The sequence below is a fragment of the Pteropus alecto genome, unplaced genomic scaffold, assembly GCF_000325575.1.
Source record: "Pteropus alecto unplaced genomic scaffold, ASM32557v1 scaffold121, whole genome shotgun sequence".
NCBI lineage: Eukaryota > Metazoa > Chordata > Mammalia > Chiroptera > Pteropodidae > Pteropus > Pteropus alecto.
Genome location: NW_006434369.1, coordinates 528,475 through 547,944, shown reverse-complemented (window position 1 = coordinate 547,944; position 19,470 = coordinate 528,475). Strand labels below are relative to the sequence as shown.

Sequence of the window (19,470 nt, the reverse complement as noted above, 5' to 3'; positions counted from 1 at the left end):
TGATGTTAAAATTTGGCACATGTTGCCTGTACAGTTTATTTTCTGACTTACTTTGGAAATAACTCTTTTAGTAATTAAAAAAGTATTAAGTAATTCTGATAATTATTTTTACTTCCTCACCTATAGAGTAGCCATATTATTTTTTCCTAAACTTCATTCTTTTCAATTTTCCTCATGCAGTAGAAATAGTACTATCATCAGAAATAATAAATCTTAGCTTAAGAATAAGAAAACCTGGGTTCTAAACCTCCACTTACTGTTTATGTGATCACTGAAAAAACATATAATTTACCTGAGATTTAATTACCTCATGAGGATGTTATTAAATTGTAAAAATATAACATGGTATAATTATTTCTTTCAGTACTCTGACAGTCATGAGATTATACCTGTACAACTCAACTACAGGTATATAAACACAACTACAGGTGCTGTGCTCTGAAATCCATCACAGCCTTTTCACTGAGACCACACTTCCCATGGCTTGCTCCAAACTAAAAACTGTATATGACTACAGTCCAGCTTGTTCCTGGGAAACAAGACTCCTGTGACAGCCTATTTGGTCTTAAGGACTGGCCGCCATTTTGAAAGAATTTTCCCTAGACTAGCTGGAAACCTCCTTTTGCTCTCTCCTAAACTTGAAATTAAACTTTCATGGTGGTCTGATGTTTCTTCCAAGCTTCCTACCTCACTATCCATTCTCTCTCTCATGCTTTTCTCTAATAAAGTTCTTGTATGTCCAGTCCCATCTTGGCATTTTTGTTGTAGCATAGTTTGTATTTCTTAAAATGTGATACATATTGTACCTGGGCCCAAATCACCTTGAGTGACTGGCTGAAGTATAGCTCTCCAGATCCCACATGGGATGCCCTCAGTGAGAATATTCTGAAGTTGGGAAGAGATTTCTGGATTTATAAGTAGTTTTCAAGGTTATCATTATTAACATTACATTTTCAGTTCCACTACCATACCAACATCTTTCAACACTTTAATGATTTCACTTACTTCTTTTCTTGCTTGTATGGTTTCTGACAAAAAGTCAGCCTCAATTCTTATCCCTGTTCCTCTATAGGTAGAGTGTTCTTGCTCTCCTCTACCTTGTTTTGTGTGTTTTGTTTTCACTTTTTGAGTATGATATGCTTAGGTGTGTGGCTTTTATTATTGCTGTTTAGTATTTATCTCACTTGTTTTCTAAACTTCCTAGATCTATGGTTTCCTGATGCTCAACAATTTTGGAAAATCCTTGTCCATTGTTATTCCAAACATTTCTGTTTCAGTCTTTCTTTCTTCTCTCATTATCTCAATATTGCATATGTTATACCTTTTGAAATTGTCCCGCAGTTATTGGGCACTCTGGTTTTCTGCTTGTTTTCATTATTTTTTCTCTGCACTTCTGATTAAGATGTTTCTATTGACCTCAAAGAAGCTCAAAGATTCTTTCTTCAGCTATGTCAAGTCTACTGAGGAGCCCATCAAAGGCACACTTCATTTCAGTCACATTGTTTTTGATTTTTAGTGTTTTCTTTCATCTTTTCTTAGACCTTCCATCTCTCTTATATTATCTCTCTGCTTTTGCATATTGACTACTTTTTCCTATTAAAACCATTAGCATATTTATCATACTTAAATTAATTTTCAGTCTGATGGAATTCCAATATTTCTGTCATATTTGAGTCTGAGTCTGATGGTTGCTTTATCTCTTCAGACTGTTTCTCCTTGCCTTTTGGCATGTCTTGTAATTTCATCTCAAAACCTGACAGGTTGTGTCAAGTAATAGAAACTGAGGTAAATAGGCCTTTAATTTGAAGATTTATGTTAATCTATGAGTTGTGCTGTGTTTAATGTTTCTTGTAGGTGTCAGAGACTTCAAATCCTGAAATGGCCTCATTTTTCATTTTCCCTCTTTACTTTTGGCTTCCCTAAGTGCTCCTTCTCAGAGAGACTCTGTCTTGCAGTTCTTTCATCTGGAATTCATTTTATTTTACTGATGACCTGGTGGCATGAGGGAAGTTATGGAGCAGGGGTGTAATCTACAATCTTATCATTGCATCTTTGTCTTTTTGTGTGCCTGTGTCTCAGGCCATAACATTTACAAATATTTATATACTTCTACTCCCTTGCTTGGCTGCAGCATTTTCAATTTATTTCCTTAAAGTCCTGAGCTATTGTTTTTTTGTTTTTGTTTTTTTTTATTTTGTTTTGCTTTGTTTTGTCTTTCCCCTTTAACTGACATAGAAAGGCTGGAGATGGCTGAAGTGGAAAAAGTTTCCTTCCCTCAGCTGGTATTACAAAATAGTCATAGGAATGTATAGCATAGGGAATATAGTTAATAATATTGTAATAACTATGTATAGTGTCAGAAGGGTACTAGACTAATTGGGGGAATCACTTCATAAATTATATAAATGTCTAACAACTATGCTATACACCTAAAACTAATATTAAATAAAAGAATATTAAATTTCAACTGAAATTAAAAAAAAAAAATGTTCTGGTGAAATCCTTTTCCCTGGAGAATAGGCTTTTGTTATGGAGAAGACTGAGTATATTTAACAATGTTTACTGTTCCTTGAGTCACAAGGGGATCTTCCATGTATCTTCTTGGAGGTAAATCCTAGGCCAAGGTGGAACCTTCCCCTCCCTCCACACCCCCACCATCCGCCAAGAACTGCAGCACCTAGGAAGTTATAACTCTAACTCAGCCCTTGTCATTACAATTTTGCATACGTTATACCTTTTGCAATTCATCATAATTACCGTGTAAGTGTTCCTCTGGATGTACTTTCTAGACATCAAGATAGTGGTTCTTGGATGGGCGGTTCTAAAAATGTCATTGATTTTCACTTTGTCCAGCTGTTTCTTGTTGTTAGGATGGGAGTGATGACTCCCAGAATCTTTAGATGCTGGTGATAAAACCAGAAGTCATTGCCACACCTCTGGTTTCAAAAATCAACAAATATGAATTGGGTAGCTACAACATGAAAAATTACAATAAGTTAAAGTAATGAACTAAGTAAAATTTCTGCCTTCAACTTCACAGGAATCCTCAAATTGCTATCATTATCCTATCCTCAAGTCCAAATTGTGCTTGTCCCACCAGCTCTCTAGTCTCATGAACTTGTAGTATATAAGATTACAACTCACATTAAGACAAATCTTCGCAGTAAAGAGATCTACTTAATTTTAAAAATTTCACAAATAAATATCTCTTAGTATTGGTTAAATACAGGTATTGAGTGGTATTATCATGGAACATTTTAGACTTCCGAATTGACTAGCAATGTATCGTAATTCTGTTCAAGGTCCTTTACTGTGTGGAATTAATGTAAGAATCAAAGTACACTGTGCTTGCGTTTAAGAAATAAACTTAACCAATATCCTTAAAAAATAAAATAAAAATAAAAAATAAAAGTTATTTTATTAACTTTTATTTACTAAAGGGAAAAAAAAGAGATATGCTTAGTCTGAAACTGGAAAATTTCAGTTCTGGGCTTCTTCTTTATTAGAAGTATAGCTTCAAAACTTTTCCCAGAACATTGTGTTAATCTTTAGTATAGTACTTAGTACGTATACATGTCTGTCTTCCCACTAACCAGTAAGTATCTTGAAGAAGAGCTTATTTTACTTGTATTTGTATCTGCAGAACACAGAAAATTCTGTCAAATAGAAGATGCTCGATAAGTATTTAATAAAGAAATCCAAGGTTACTATTATTAGGATGTAAATTACTCAATATTGTTTGACCACATCTCTTTGACTGATAGCTCTTTCTAATAAAAATACAGAAATAGGATAAAATAAATACATACAAGTATAATAAGTTATAGGCAAGAAACTTCCATAATTTTCAACTTCATACTAATTTAAAATTTAAGGGGAATGAAATAGTGGTAGCCAGTACCTACGTGCTAACTAGGCATTTCTATACAACTTAAGAACTGTCCTTAACATCTTCAAGTTCTTGATTGTCAGCAATTTTTAATTGTTTTACTTTTCTTGGCACTCAGATTTTGATTATGAAAATCGTATGTGTTTGTCATTCAATTGTTAATTCTGTCATTGGTAATTTATTAAAATAGATTAATAACAATTCTAGTTGCTGGTGAAACAAGAAAAAATATGTGGTCTCTTGCTTTTAACTAACTTTAATATTGTAGGTACAGGGAGGCTAGAAAAATAAGTCACTTAAGATGAAAAAGTATTGCAGGAAAAGCTTCATAGAAGAGGTAATATAAGTTGACCTTTAAAATTTGAAATAAAGCATACATACAGAAATGTGCACAAATAATACTTGCACAACTCAATGAATGTGTACAGCAAAGTGAAACCAGTGCAACGAACACACAGAGCAGAAAGCAGAAAGAATATAACTATAATCCAGAAATCCTTTGTCTGCCCTTTTTAATAGCTGCCCTGCCAAAATTCACTATTATCCTGATTTCTAATATCATAGATTCGTTTTTTTTTCTATTTTGAAATTTCATTTATACGAATATGGACTTATTTAAATAGATTTATTTTTTAAGGTATGTCCAGGCAAGTAGAAAACAGAAAGGTGTGGGGAATTTTAAGCTAAGGGACTAATCTGAATAGAGGTGTAAGGGTCAGAAACTGTTTCATCCATTGGTTGCATCTTATTTCTGTGCCTACTCTGGGTCTCTTTGCTACACTTGGAAGATGAGGGGCCTATTCTTAACCAACTTTCTACATTGCCACTCTTTTCATCTTTGTAGAATTCTCTCTTGAAATGAAATTGCGGTAATGATTATTCTGTCCCTTTCATCTGCTTGCTTTCTTTATACATTGTGTTTATTTTATAACATCAGCATTTTCAATCTTGGATTGCAAATTTTTATAAGACATGGGCTGCAGTTATTTAAACTAATTTTTAAAAATTAAAAAAATTTTAATCCTATGAGGTTGCTTTAAGATTAATAGTATCTTTTTAATTATGACATAGTTTCATATATGTGTGTTTATTTGACAAAAGTCATGGTTACAATACATTTCTTAATAATTTATAATAAGCCTTTATTTTATAACCTTTATCCTTTCATTCTTGTTTCAATTATATTTACAGTTCTTACATTTTACTCAAGGCTCCATTTTTCCTTTTCTGAGATACACTTTCCCATAATATTTACCCATCTTAGTGAACTACAGAAAAGATAGACGATCATGTACTTTAGACTTTGCAAGACCCTTAAATTAGCCAGAAATCCTTTTCCTCTCTCTTCCTAAAGAAATTGGGTGATTTCTGTAAATTTTCTTTTTTTTAATTAAACTTATTAGGGTGACATTGGTTAATAAAATTACATAGGTTTCAAGTGTACAATTCAATAATACATCATCTGTATAATGTATTGTCTTACCCTTATCTACCTCCCCATCCCTCCCTTTGCCCCGATTAACTACTAAACTGTTGTCTGTGTCCATGAGTTTCATTTGTCTTGTTCATTTGTTGCTTTCAGTTTTATATCCCACATACTAGTCAAATCATATGGTTTTCAACTTTTTCTCACTTATTTTGCTTAGATTTTCTAAAGATTCATCTGTGTTGTCACAAATGGCAGTATTTCACATTTCTTATGGCTGAGTACTATTCCATTGTATATATGTGCCACATCTTCTTTATCCAATCATCTATCGAAAAATATTTTGGTTGTTTCCATGTCTTGGCCACCATGAATAATGTTGCAATAAACATCAGGGTGCATATATCTTTATGGATAAATGTTTTCAAACTTTTTGGATAGATATCCAGAAGAGGGATTCCTGGGTCATATGGTAATTCTATTTTTAAATTTTTGAGGAAACTCCATACTGTTCTCCATAGTGGTTGTACCAATTTACATTTACACCAGCAACGTGTGAGGGTTCCTTTTTCCATAAACCTCTCTAATACTTGTTATTAATTGTCTTGTTGATAATATTCTTACCAGTGTGAGGTGGTATCACATTGTGGTTTTGATTTTCATTTCCCTAATAGCTAGTGAAGTTGAGCATCTTTTCATAAGTCTGCTGGCCATCTGTATGTTTTCTTGGGAGAAGGGTCTGTTCGGGTCCTATGCCCAATTTTTAATTTTATTGTTTGTTTTGTTGTCGAGTTTAATGAGTTCTTTACATATTTTGGATATTAGCCTCTTATTGAAGGCGTTGTTTGCAAATATCTTCTCCCATTCAGAAGGCTGATTCTTTGTTTTCCTGATGGTTTCTTTTGATGTATAAAAGCTTTTTAGTTTAATATAATCCCATTCATTTATTTTTGCTTTTATTTCCCTTGCCTTTTCAGTGAATTCATAATCCTCTCTAAAACCAAGGTCCATGAATTTAGAACCTATGTTTTCTTCTATGCAGTTTTTTGTTTTAGGTCTTATGTTTAAGTCTTTATCCATTTTGAGTTAGTTTTGGTATATGGTGACAAACAGCAATCTATTTTCATTATTTTGCATGTGGCTTTCCAATTTTCCAAGCACCATTTATTGAAGAGGGTTTCTTTCCTCCATTGCATGTTTTTGGTTCTTTATCAAAAATTATTTGCCCGTATATATGTGGGTTTAATTCTGGGCTCTCAATTCTGTTCCATTGGTCTGTGCATCTGTTTTTCTGCCAATGCCATGTTGTTTTGATTATGGTCATTTTGTAGTATAATTTTAAGTCAGGCAATGTGATACCTCTGGCCTCATTATTTTCAGAATTGCTTTGGCTATTCAGGGTCTTTTGTGATTCCATACAAATCTGATTTTTTTGTTTGTTTGTTTGATTTCTTTAGAAGAAAATGCCATTGGGATTTTGATGTGGATTGCATTAAATCTGTATATTGCTTTGGGTAATAAGGCCATTTTAACTATGTTGATTCTTTCAATCCATAAACACAAAATATCTTCCCATTTATTTGTGTCTTCTTCAATTTCTTTTAATAATGCCTTTCAGTTTTCAGTGTGTAGGTCCTTCACATCCTTTGTTAAGTTTATTCCTAGGGATTTGATTCTTTTTTTGCAATTTCAAAAAGAATTGTTTTTTTTTTTTTTTTCATTTCCTTTTCTGAAATTTTGTTGTTAGTATATGAGAATACAATGGAATTTTGTACATTGATTTTATATTCTGTAACTTTATTGTATTTGTTACTTGTTCTAATAGTTTGTGTGTGTGTGTGTGTGTGTGGATTCTTTAGGGTTTTTTATATAAATAATCATGCCATCTGCAAAAAGTGACAATTTGACTTCTTCTTTCCCAATTTAGATGCCTCTTATTTCTTTCTGATGCCTGATTGCTCTAGCTAGTTCTTCCAATTCTATATTAAGTAAGAGTGGTGAGAGTGGCATCCTTGTCTTGTTCCTGATCTTAGAGGAAAAGCTTTTAGTTTTTCATCACTAAGGATATTAGCTGAGAGTTTTTCTTATATAGCCTTTATTACATTGAGGTATTTTCCTTCTATATCTATTTTATTAAGTATTTTAATCATAAATGGATGCTATATCTTGTCAAATGTTTTTTCTGCATCTATTGATATAATGGCATGATTTTTATCTTTTATTTTGTCTGCGGATTTTCTGACCATCTATCTTGGGTGTATAAAAATGTCTATTAAAAGATCCATAGTATGTTTAATTTATCCAAGCCAACAGAGATGATAATTGTGTCATTTTAGAATGCCTAGCTCAATGAGGAGGTTGCGTTCAAGTTTATTATTATGTCTTAACTCTACATCTAAGTCTGAGTCCAGCACCATGATATATTAGAGAACTGTTGCTCTGATTTAGTCATCTGCATGTTAAAGAGCTATTTAGGGACAATAATAAATGTTTTCATGAATAATCATGATAATAATTCATATTTGTTGAATGCCTGCATGGTTCTGGCTTTTTTTCTAATTGCCTCAGGTACAGAACCACTAACACACCAGTTTTCAAATGGTAGAACTGGAACTCAAATCCAGTCAGTCTGACCCTCAAGCCTGTGTTATTAACAACAACACCAGGATCCACGAGTATGATTGGAGACTATCAGCTAGAAACCAAATTAAATTTTTAAAAAATGAAATTTATCTTGAAGAAAATACTAGTCATAATTAGTTCTTATGGATACATGAGCTGTTCTCATGTATCCATACTATACCAACAGAAGAGATGCCCCCTGAAATTTGGAAACAAAACAGAGACTGATGCTTCAGTGCCGAACTTTGGTATAAAAAAATAAATTATTGCTGTGACCATACAGAGAGGCAGAGTATGCCATATGAACAAAAATCAATAAAGGCAGCTAAACAGAAAAGGCAGCTGTTTTGTCAGGCTTTGAAATATTTGAAAGATTTTAATAGGCAAGGAGAAAGAGAAGGAGCATTCCAAAAGTTGAACCTGATGAATAGTGGTGGTGGTGATGATGATGCACCCGGGTTGTAAAGATTCCCATAACTCTGGACCTGAGAGTAGAACGGGTAAGAAAGATGAATATGTATAGTACAGCCAGAAAGATGAGGAACAAACTTATTGTAAAACTGCAAAGTTTTCATTTTGTAGAGATAGGTAACTGTGACATATTTGAAGCTTAAACAGAATTTATCTAAGATTGCCCATAATCCTTCATGAGTCAAGTGGCACAACTTAGGAAACTTAGGAGATATTTTCTAGAAAGTATATATATCTGTTTCTAAGTGATTTTTCAAAACGTTTTCAATTTTCTTTCAAGTTCTGTGGTTTCTTTTTCATGTTGACTATTAAACTTAATAAAGCTATTTATAATTCATTTATTATGAAGGTACTATAAAGCCCTATATTATACAACTTTCAAATTGTTGAATAAATAGGCTTTTCTTTCCTTAGGCTTTTTCTTTCTACATTGGTTGACACCTGCCATGACAGATTCTCTTCAATAGATACTTTTATTTTGGTGGAGTTGGATCAGGGGATAGAGGGACAGAAATTTAATGAAAAGAGCATAACCTTAAAGTAGACAAATAGACCACTGTTTGTGGATCCTTTTGAAATGAAAGCATGCCTGATTTCATTAGCTATTCCAGCTTCCCAAAAGAATGCTGGCAGCGGGAAGTAAGATTGTCTATTGAGTGGTGCTGATAACCTGCTTAGCTCAGTAGATAGGTTGAAGGCCTGTGGTGTAGTTACATTTGCAACTTGGGAGATAAAGATAGACTTAGGATGAGTTTCAGATAGCTATCTAATTGGAAAAGACTAGACATGGCTGTTTACCTGGTATTTAAAGCTACTGTCTGCCCAGAAAAAAAAAAAAACTGTCAAAAAAAATCTGTAGTATACTATTTATATCAATATTAATGTATGATTATTCAAATTATAGCTTCTAGTATAACAAAAGAAAGCTCCAACATAAATGTCAAATACCCTTTCTTCACAAAGGAAAAGAAAGTGGATAATGTTCAATCTGGGTAAAGATATTCCTCTCAAATTTCTCCTTCTTTTTGACTTTTTGGAGATATTTTAGGTTTTGCTAAACCTAATACTAATACCGTTTCAACACAATGCCCCAAGACCTCCTCCTTATAATGCTTATTTAGTTTCCAAGATGGAGTGGATGCAGCTGAGAAGACATCTGGGGCTGTTATTTATCATTCTTAGAATTAAAATCTCAGAAAAGGACATTTGGTAGAGTGGCCAAATACTGCTTTAGGAGTGAGGAGGTACGCGTTTGCATCCCATTGATTCCTTAGGCAAATCCTTTAGGCCAGTAGTTCTCAGCAGGCCCAGAGACCAGCAGTGTCAGCATGACCTAGGAGCTTGTTAGAAATAAATATTCTCTATCACCATCCAGATCTACTGAATCAACACTCCAGGGGGGAAGGGAAGGATGGATTGTTCTGCAACCTGTGCATTAACAAAGCTTTCAAGTGATTCCGAAGAACCCTAAAATTTGAGAATTTTTTCTTCAGTCTGTGTCTGTTTGCATGTAAGTAAATAGGATTATTTGATCACTATCCAGGTTCATTAACTCTTAACAGATTCTGAACTTAGTTCTAAGGTTCTGTTTATTACTAACCAAAAGAGATTTGGCAGAATTAGCTGTACTTCTTGGGAAAGTATCTTAAAATGAGTTAAGCAAGGCCTTACAGCTGAGTTTGGTAGATGACACATGCAGTAGATATCCTATTCAACATAAGGAATTCTTAATGTTACTCACAATTTATTCGCACTATAATAAACAGACCCAGTGCTACAAAAATACTATCTCTTCAATAACAGTTAGGATTATGTATGTTATTTAAAATAACTAATTGTTGTTGTTTTATCAGAAAAAATAAAGCCACTAGACTGCTAGATTTTAATGATCTGGAGAAGCTCGGAGTGCAGGACTGTATTTGGTAGTTACTGAAAAAGAACAAGTATTTAAAAAGCATTTAAGATGTTAGCAAAAAGTTGTATTAAACATTTTGGACTATAACCATCAGAAGGCCATGAAAAATATAAACAGAGAAAAGACTGAAGAATTAACATATCTATTGCCCTAGATAGAGACCTCCACATGATTTAAAAGTGGACATTTGAGAAATAAACACTTTTGCAGTAAGAGCAAAAGCAGCTGCAAAAATAATTACCCTCCTTATAAGCCAGAATTCAGAAGAGATGTCAGTTTCTGTTATCTTTGCCAAGGGAAGAGCACATTCACCCTACAGTCAGGCCAGCTCAGCCCAGCCCACTATACAGGCTGGGGCTGGAGGGTATGGATGGGGAAGGAGGCACCAGGCAGCTGGAAAATAGATGGAAGAAAATATACAGCACATCAGGCAACCTCACTCAGAAGAATAATTCGATTTGCACTGAAAAAAGATTCTCGTAGCCATTTCTCATATATGTTCCTGTAAATTTACAAAAGCAACTATTTACTCTGTCCTTTAAGCCACTTATAAATATAGAAGCTTATTCTTGCTTATTCTGGGGGCTTCTGACCCCAAATTTGGGCAGCAGTAGAGTTTTACTTGGGTCTGTATTTTCTATGAATTTATAAGTAGAACTAAATAAACTTGATTTCTTTATGCTGATATTTTTTGAAAGAGAAATGGAAAGCGACAGGCTTATCTTTCCTTACATTTTATATTAGCACCAATTTGAATGTGACTTTGTGTATCAGGCAAAAGCAAATATTCACTGGAAGGTAAGTTAAGAATAATTTGCCAGGCCTGGACCTAAACCTATATATCCATAAGGAAAGTTTGACACACTTGCAAAGGCATTTGCTCAAAAACTACTTCATTTTAAGTGAGCTAACTTCATTTAAAAAAAAAAAAATGAAAAAAATCAGCATTTTTGGAAAGTAAGTGTATAATCCATATGCATTTCTAGGTTTTCATAATGACAGCTCTATAAGATCCATGCGAAAGTTATATGTAAATGTGTGAAAGTCAAAAGCCTTAGTTTATTTGTGCTAAGAAGACTAACAGGTTTGCTGGGAGGAGTGGGCTTTTGATTCAGACAGAGTCAGCACCATTGCTTCCCAATCTAGAGGTGGTGTGAGTTGCATAACCTTTCTGAGCATCCTTGAATTCAGTTATAAACTTTAGCAAAGAGAGCTGCTGTTAAGAACTGAGTGACAGTGGGAGAGAGAATTTCCTATGTGATATCTACTTAAAACTTGCTCGTTATCTTCTTTTTCATAAATAAAATTTCCTTTACACCATCCCCATGTAAGGTCTTTAGCTGAACAGAATTGTGTTTTTAAATTACTACCAGCTCCGTTTTTGTTTTCCTCCCTCCTTCCTTCCTTCCTTCCTTCCTTTCCTTTTCCTTCCTTCCTTCTCTCTCTCCCAATCCTGTCTCCTCTCTCCTCCTTCTCCCTCTCCCCTCTTTTCTCTTCTTTCTTCTTTGCTCTCGCACTCTCTCCCTCTCTCTCTCTCCAAGAATATACCTTGAGAACTTACTAATAGCTACATACTGTGCTAGATAACAGATATAACTGATATGAGTGACACGATTCTGGTTTTCAAAGAGTTCATGGACTCTTGGACCTTGACAAGTGATAACCCAATTATGCCAAGGAGGGATTAAGTGACAGAAGAACTGCATCATGAGTTCACGGGAAGGAAGACATGGGGGGAGGGGTGTGCCGAAGCAGAGAAGAATTGATGAACAGGGTGGAATAAGGAGTTTAGGACTTTGGGGGAGCTTCAAATATGACTGAAGTCCATGGTACAAATTGGAAACTTCTGAAAAAAGGAGTAATGAAGAAGTATAGTGAGATTAATGATACTGGGTCTTTTAATTCCAAACTGAAATATTAGGGTTTTGTCTTGAAGATTGGCAGTCATTGGAGAACTTTAGAGGAAGATGATTAGATCTGCATTTTTGAAAAATATCGCCTCCTTGGGTAGGAAGGGTTAAAACAAAGGTTTTTAGCTGGATCCACAAGCCTTAGGGGTGCTTATACAAGCTTCAGAGGTCCATAGACTTCCCTCAACTGCAGGCATGATTTTGCGTGGACATGCATTTATACATTTTACTGGTGGATTAGATTCACTTGAGGTGTTAATGGTTTACGACTTTTTTTTTTAAACTACTCACTTAAAAATAAAAACACTAGTGGTGGGAAGATGATTTAAGAAGCCATTGTACTCATATGGGTGAGAGACAGTGAAACAAAATAGTCAGTAAAAGTGGTCAAGAGGAAAGTATAAATTTGAGGAATATTTCATAGGAACTGCAGATAGCTTTTGGTATCCATTTGGATGTGGAGGATAAAAGAAATGGAGGGTTTTGAAAAGCCTCCCAAATTCATGATTAAGTGACTATTATATAGTCTAAGTAATGACGAGAAAGGAAAAGATTTTCAAAAAATATGGTGAAATCAATTTAGGGATGCTTGATTTGAAAAGTTAATGATATACCCAGTAAACATAGACAAGGAAGCTCTCTGGAAATCATAGCTGGAGACACTAGACATAAAGGAAATCATAGATGAAACAAAGAAGTCATCACATAGAGAGAAAATATGCTAGAGAGAAAACACCTACAAGGCTCTTGAGTTTACTTAACCCTGTTATGGAGTAGAGGAGAGAGAGAGGAGGATGGTGGGCCTGAGGTAATTCCTTTTAAAAAGGTTAAAGCAGCTTATCAATAACAGTAGTCCAATCAAGTGTCCTATATGCTGGCAAATCAATTTGGCAGCTTCTTTTTTGGGGAGAGATCTAATAAGTGGTTGAGTAGAAAGGCTAGAATTATTTCTCTGATAATATTTCTTTGCTTTCGATTCCCTTTTTTGAATATTTTTAAACAATAAACTTATATCAGCTATGATTGTGGTTTCTCAGGTTTGCGGCTGCCTCCCTTAGAATATTTGCCAAAAAAGCATCTTTATTTAATTCTCACCTATTCTAGGTCCCTGTCTATTCTAGGTAAAAATACTTTTTCTATTTTCTTAATGTATATATTGTTTATGCCTACCCATGTCATACAGTGGCTTAAGGTGAATGTGTAACGTATTTACTGAGAGTCAGTAACTTGAGTTAATCTGAAACCACAGTAAGAATGTGAATCCCGACTCCTCCACTCACTAGCTGTGCAATATGGATCAAATTCTTAACGTCTCTGTGCCTTAAGTTCCTTTGCAGTAAAATGAAACACTGATTGCAACAATCACAGTGCATATAATTTGTAGTGAAGATTAAATAAATTGATCAGTGTAAAGTTGTTTAATAATACCTGGAACATAGTAAAAGATCAATAAATGTTAGCTTTTGTATAAGTCATTTCTGGGTAACGAATAATAAAACATGACATGCAATAACAAGTTCTTATTTCTCATGCATCCGTGGATTACCTAAAGGAGCTTTGTCAATCTCAGCCATGTTCACTAACTTGTCTGTGCAGTGGTCAATAACTGCCTGATCTAGGTTGGTGGCTCTGGGCAGCCCTTCTTCAAGCTACAGTTCTCTAAGTTGGCAAGATCACTGCGCTCATCTGTTACTCATCTTTCTTGGGCAAGTACCTAGCGAAGATGTTTTTCAGACAGACTGAAAGAGGCAAAAGAGGGCATGCACAACCAAACAATAAATGTTTCAAGTTCCCACTTGCGTCATGATTGCTACTATTCCATTAGTCAAAGCAATTTATATGGCTAGGCCCAAACTCAAGGAGCAGGGAAATATACCCCTCTGTGAAAGTGAAGGGGAGAAAGAGACTGGATAATTTTGAACAATAATTTAAACCACAACATCATGGAAATGCAAATCGAAGCCACAGTGAGACACCACCTCACACTAGTCAGAACAGCTATTATCAAAACGTCAACAAACAGCATGTGTTGGTGAGAATGTGAAGAAAAGGAAATCCTTGTGCACTATTGATGAGACTGCAAATTCATGCAGTCACTATGAAAAAGAATATGGAGATTTTCAAAAAACTAAAAATACACCTACCATATGACCCAGTAAATCTACTTCTGGGCATTTATTGGAGGAAAATAACAACACTAATTCAAAAAGATATATGTACTTCTATGTTCACTGCATCATTATTTACAGTAGCCAAGATATGGGAGCAACCTGTGTGTGTATACACATACACACACACACACACGAAATATTATTCAGCAATAACAAAAGAATGAAATATTGCTATTTGTGACAATATGGATGGACCTAGAGAGTTTTATGCCAAATGAAATAAGTTAGAGAAAAACAATACCACATGGTTTCACTTATAAGTGGAATCGAAAAAAAACAAAACAAAACAAATGAACAACAAAACAAATACAGACTCAGTAGAAACAAAGATCCAACTGATGGTTTCCAGAGGAGAGGATGGTGAAGGGATGGATGAAAAGGGTGAAGAGAAAATAGAGTCAATGATACTGTAATAAGTTTGCATGGCAACAGATGATTACTGGACTTAGTGTGATGATCACACCTAAGGTATATAAATGTTGAATGACTATACTGCACAACTGAAACTAATATAATATCATACCCCAACTATATTTAAATAAATAAATAAACTACCCAGCTATAGTTAGCATATGTATTTTTAAAGTGAGTTCTTGTGGTTTTTTTGTTTTTTGTTTTTTTATTGTGCTTAACATTAAGAATTTTGGTACCATCAGAGCATCTAGTGTTGAATTTTGCCCATCGTAAAATAAGATTTGAAATTTTAAAGATGGAAGAGATAAATGCAGTTTTATTAATCACATATATTTGTTAATAGTTTGATCGAGCTATTCATCTTAGAAGAATGTACTTCAATATTATTACTAGACCAGCAGTCATGAGTCATTTATTATCATCGTTAGTCACTACCAAATATTAAACTAATTTGAATTTTGGGGAGAGAAGAAATTTATATGAAGTACCAACAATATTGTTTCCTTCAGATAAATCTGACATTCATTCCAGTTACATTTTGGGGAAAAAGCCTATCTAACATATATTGTGATATGCAACTTTTGATGTTATAAAAAAATATGTGATGGTATTAGACTTGTAAGAATTAAGCGGTCCGTAATGTTAAACCCCACTTTGCATACTTTAAAAATAATTACAGTATATTAAGACAAGGGGAATCAGGAACCTTTAAAGGTAAGATGGGATAAAATAAATGACCACAACTCCTATGAAGAAAAGGGGAATGTTTTCCTTAATTAAGCTGAATTCTGGCTTCCAGAGGCTTGAGTCTATCTATACTTAAAATAAGATACTATTATAATTTTTATGAAAAAGAATTAGTTCATCTCTCTCTGACTTTAAAGTTGCACAGTTGTAGTAATTATTATTATAATTATTATAAATTAAATGTGTCATGATACACTATTTTAGACATTTTACTAATAAAAAAAATTTGTCCAATTTCAGCCAATATATAATAAAAACTCATCCAGCAATCCACCGACAAGATTTTATGAAAGTAATGCCATCTGAACTTTATCAATATATATTCATAGGATGAATGCTGAATGTCAAAGAATAATGTCAAGTAAGAATTTTTTAAATAAAGATGGTACTATTGCTAAAGCAATTTCTTAGTCAGTCACTCTCTTTTATATAATAGATCCAAAATATAGTTTCTAATAGCTGTGATAATATAATTCAGTAACAAATAAGTCATAATTTGTCTACGGCCATGCCACCCTGAACAAGCCTGATCCCATCTGATCTTGGAAGCTCAGCAGGGTTGGGCCTGGTTAATACTTGGATGGGAGACTACCTAGGAAGACCAGGTGCTGTAGGCATAAAAAATAAAAAAATAAGAGATTGTAAACTGACAATGTCTTTGCAATCTGTGAGGTCAACCAAGGGTTGCCCCACCTAAAAACAAACAGAAAAAACCAAATAAGTCATAATTTAACATTATGTAGAACTGATTTTATGTACTTTTGTTTATATAGAATCTATAAATAATTTAATTTCAAAAATAAAAATATTAATATATAACAAGTTTATGTTTTGCTTTGGTCTTTCTGTTTTAGAAATTTTAGGTGAAGGGTGAATACATCTTTGAGAATGTAATATCAAAACATATATTGAGGCATCACCCTGAAACAAATGGTAGCCTGCTATATGTTTGAAACATGAATATTTTTATAAGATCTATTGGATTTTAATGACATCTCTATGTAGAGTCAAATTAATAGAAACAGCTACCATACATAGAGATGAGAGGTTACAATTCATAAAATTAGAATTTTTGTCCTGTCTTTTCCCTTTCATTTTGTAAAACACTTCTTGCAGATAACCTTTGACATTTGTTTCCTTCATCTGAATTGTGATTATTATTGATGCCAGTAGGATAATGAGATTATTGACATGTACATACAGTAAAACTCACATCTGGCATTCATCTTAAAAATGAATATAACATTTTTTTTGGTTCCTTTCTAATTAAAATTGTTCAGTGGACTTTTTATGAATCCTTCTGGATTGTACCCACATGAAGAGTTTTTGCGTTGAAAACTGCTAATTACAGGGCAGTTCTTCTATATATAACTTTAGAATCTATTGCTCTTGCTATGGACCAAATCCCCCAGGATTCTGAAGATTTCAATTCCTAAACTCCTGGAGCTCAACTGTGCATGCTTCACCTGAAGAAGAAAATCCAAACAGATGCCTGTTTAGTCTGCTTTGTACATGTGATAAAAGAGTCCTGAACGAAATAACTTTAGGCAGGGGGTATGTTGGTGAGTCAAGAGAGAAGGCAGCTGACAAAGGGGAAGAAAGAAACAAAGTGGAGACACTAAAATAATTATATATCTGTCAATTCCTTTTTTTTTTTCTGTTAAACACTCACCTATTTTTTTCCCTGTGAAAAGTTCATTTAAAGCTGTCTCCCTCTAGCTATATATAAATATATATGTATAAAAAAAACACCACACAATTCATTCAATAGTATAATAAAAATCCAGAATGTTTTCAAATTTCCCTCTTTTGTGGGTTTTGAGATTGACATCTCTATAATTAGGGATAACAAAGAAGAAGGGAATTAATAAGATTCAAATACAGGGCCACAGTCAGAAATCTGGGGTGGAGAATGGGGGGAGAAAGAAAATCAAAGGGTGTAAATCATATAATCTTATTGTAGACTGGAAAGTTAAATGTTCAGATTTTACACAACTAGTGATTTGTTTAGATTTTATATGAGTTAGAAGTTCAGATTTCAAACAAAATCTAGTAGGTCATAGGAATCTTAAAATTGACACTCAGATTCCAATGTATATTTATTGATTTAAAATAAAAATCTGGTCAAATGTTTCACCAAATACTTGGTGCATTAAAATGTCTCCATCACTAATCAGTCTTCTGGACCACAAGTTAATTAAATATAGCTCTCAACATCAGAACAAAAGGCTTGGGTACTATGGTACATGCACTCTGGTCCATATCTGGAGAAAGGCGTTTACAATTATTTTAAATAAAAATCACTGACATGTTCTTTCAATCTATACTTGTTGTTTTTGATTAAATTAATCCATTCGGTGTTCTACAGGATGTAAAAGGTTATGCAGAATGTGTTTGTCTTTTAATTTTTTCATAGTATCTGCCATATTGCATTGTGTTGTATTACATTTACTTCTACTTATTTACTTATTTAACATTTTCTCTTAGATATTTCTATTTTAGAATAAATTTCCATGTATGCTCTTCCATTCAGAAAGTAAACCAATGATAATAGCACTGAAAGTTATTTAGATTTTATTTAGTAATTTATTAAATGTTAATGCAAATTACTTGTCAAAATGTAAATTACATGGAATATATCTTTAACAAATAACTTTAAGGAAATATATGCAAAAGTGAAATAGTTATCAGGAAACCTGGGCTTTAGTCATCAACTCTGATACTTTTTACACATCTTTACCAATTTTAAATGTTTTTTTGACAATTCAAATCTCTATCATTGAGATACTAAAAAGTTAGTGAAGATTAGCAAGTAAATGAATAGTAATTTGATATAAGTGCTAAGATTTCCAAGAGATGTGTAAAAATGTAATGGGTCATTGTGGTAAAGATATGAAAACCATTGATTCTATCTAGAATGATTAGGAAAAGCATTGGAGAAAAAACTTTTAGCCCAGGATTCTGCAAGACAGAAATTCTTCAGCTATCAAAAAGAAAAAGAGTACTCTATTCACGCAGAGAATTCAGCCTGGTCAAAAGCAGGATGGACATGCAAGTGTAAGATAAGCTGTCTGAGGGTCTGATACATAGAGTCTAGATACAGATGCAGTTACGAAGGAAGACAGTCTGAAAGATATGATGTTAGTGAAAATGACACTGGGAAAGCCTTGTCCACAGAGAAAGGCTTTAACATGGAGGCTAAGGGTTTTCAAACTTTAATGTCATAAATTATCCCAGAGAGCTGTTGAAATTCAAATTATTGGGTCTTGTCTTCAGATATTTGCATTCAAAAGGTCTGAGTTAGGGCCTGGGAATCTGCTCCAGTGAGGACTATATAGGCAATGTGAAGCTATTGAACGATTTAATTAGTGAAATGATACAACTAGATGCAGATTTTAGAATGATAACTCAGACTTCAACAAGAACAATGCTATGGAAAGGGAAGATTCTTTAAAATTATTTCTAAAATGTTATTATAAACTGTTTTACTCATTTTTCAATAGTTAAAACACAGGTTAATTCTTCCTACAGTTGAATGCTAGGGAGAATTTTTTTCTCTCCTTGTGACTTGATATCTAGTTCTTAGATGAAATCTATGAGACAACTCATATTATCCTTTTCCTTGATTTCCAGCATAGTCAAATACGAATTTTATGTTAAAGCTATATTGAGCCTCAGGTTTTAGGAAATATATTTTTCTCGGTTGTGATTTGTGTTATTATTATTTCTTAAATCTTTTTTCTGTATTTGTAGCTTTAATAGTATGCTATCCCTCAATTTTTTTAGGAATTAACGGACACTAAAATTTAATAAATAATTCATGCTTGATTCACTTCTCAGAAGCTTTAGTAGTGCCTCTGTTATTTTCTCTGGCCTCAAAAAATTATGAGAGAAAATTATTTGCA

At 33.5% G+C, this 19,470-nt stretch overlaps 1 pseudogene; it reads left to right on the top strand.

Moving 5' to 3' along the window:
- Positions 1-16,063: 16,063 nt before the first annotated feature.
- LOC112477741 lies at positions 16,064-16,182 on the top strand (annotated as a pseudogene).
- Positions 16,183-19,470: the final 3,288 nt, after the last annotated feature.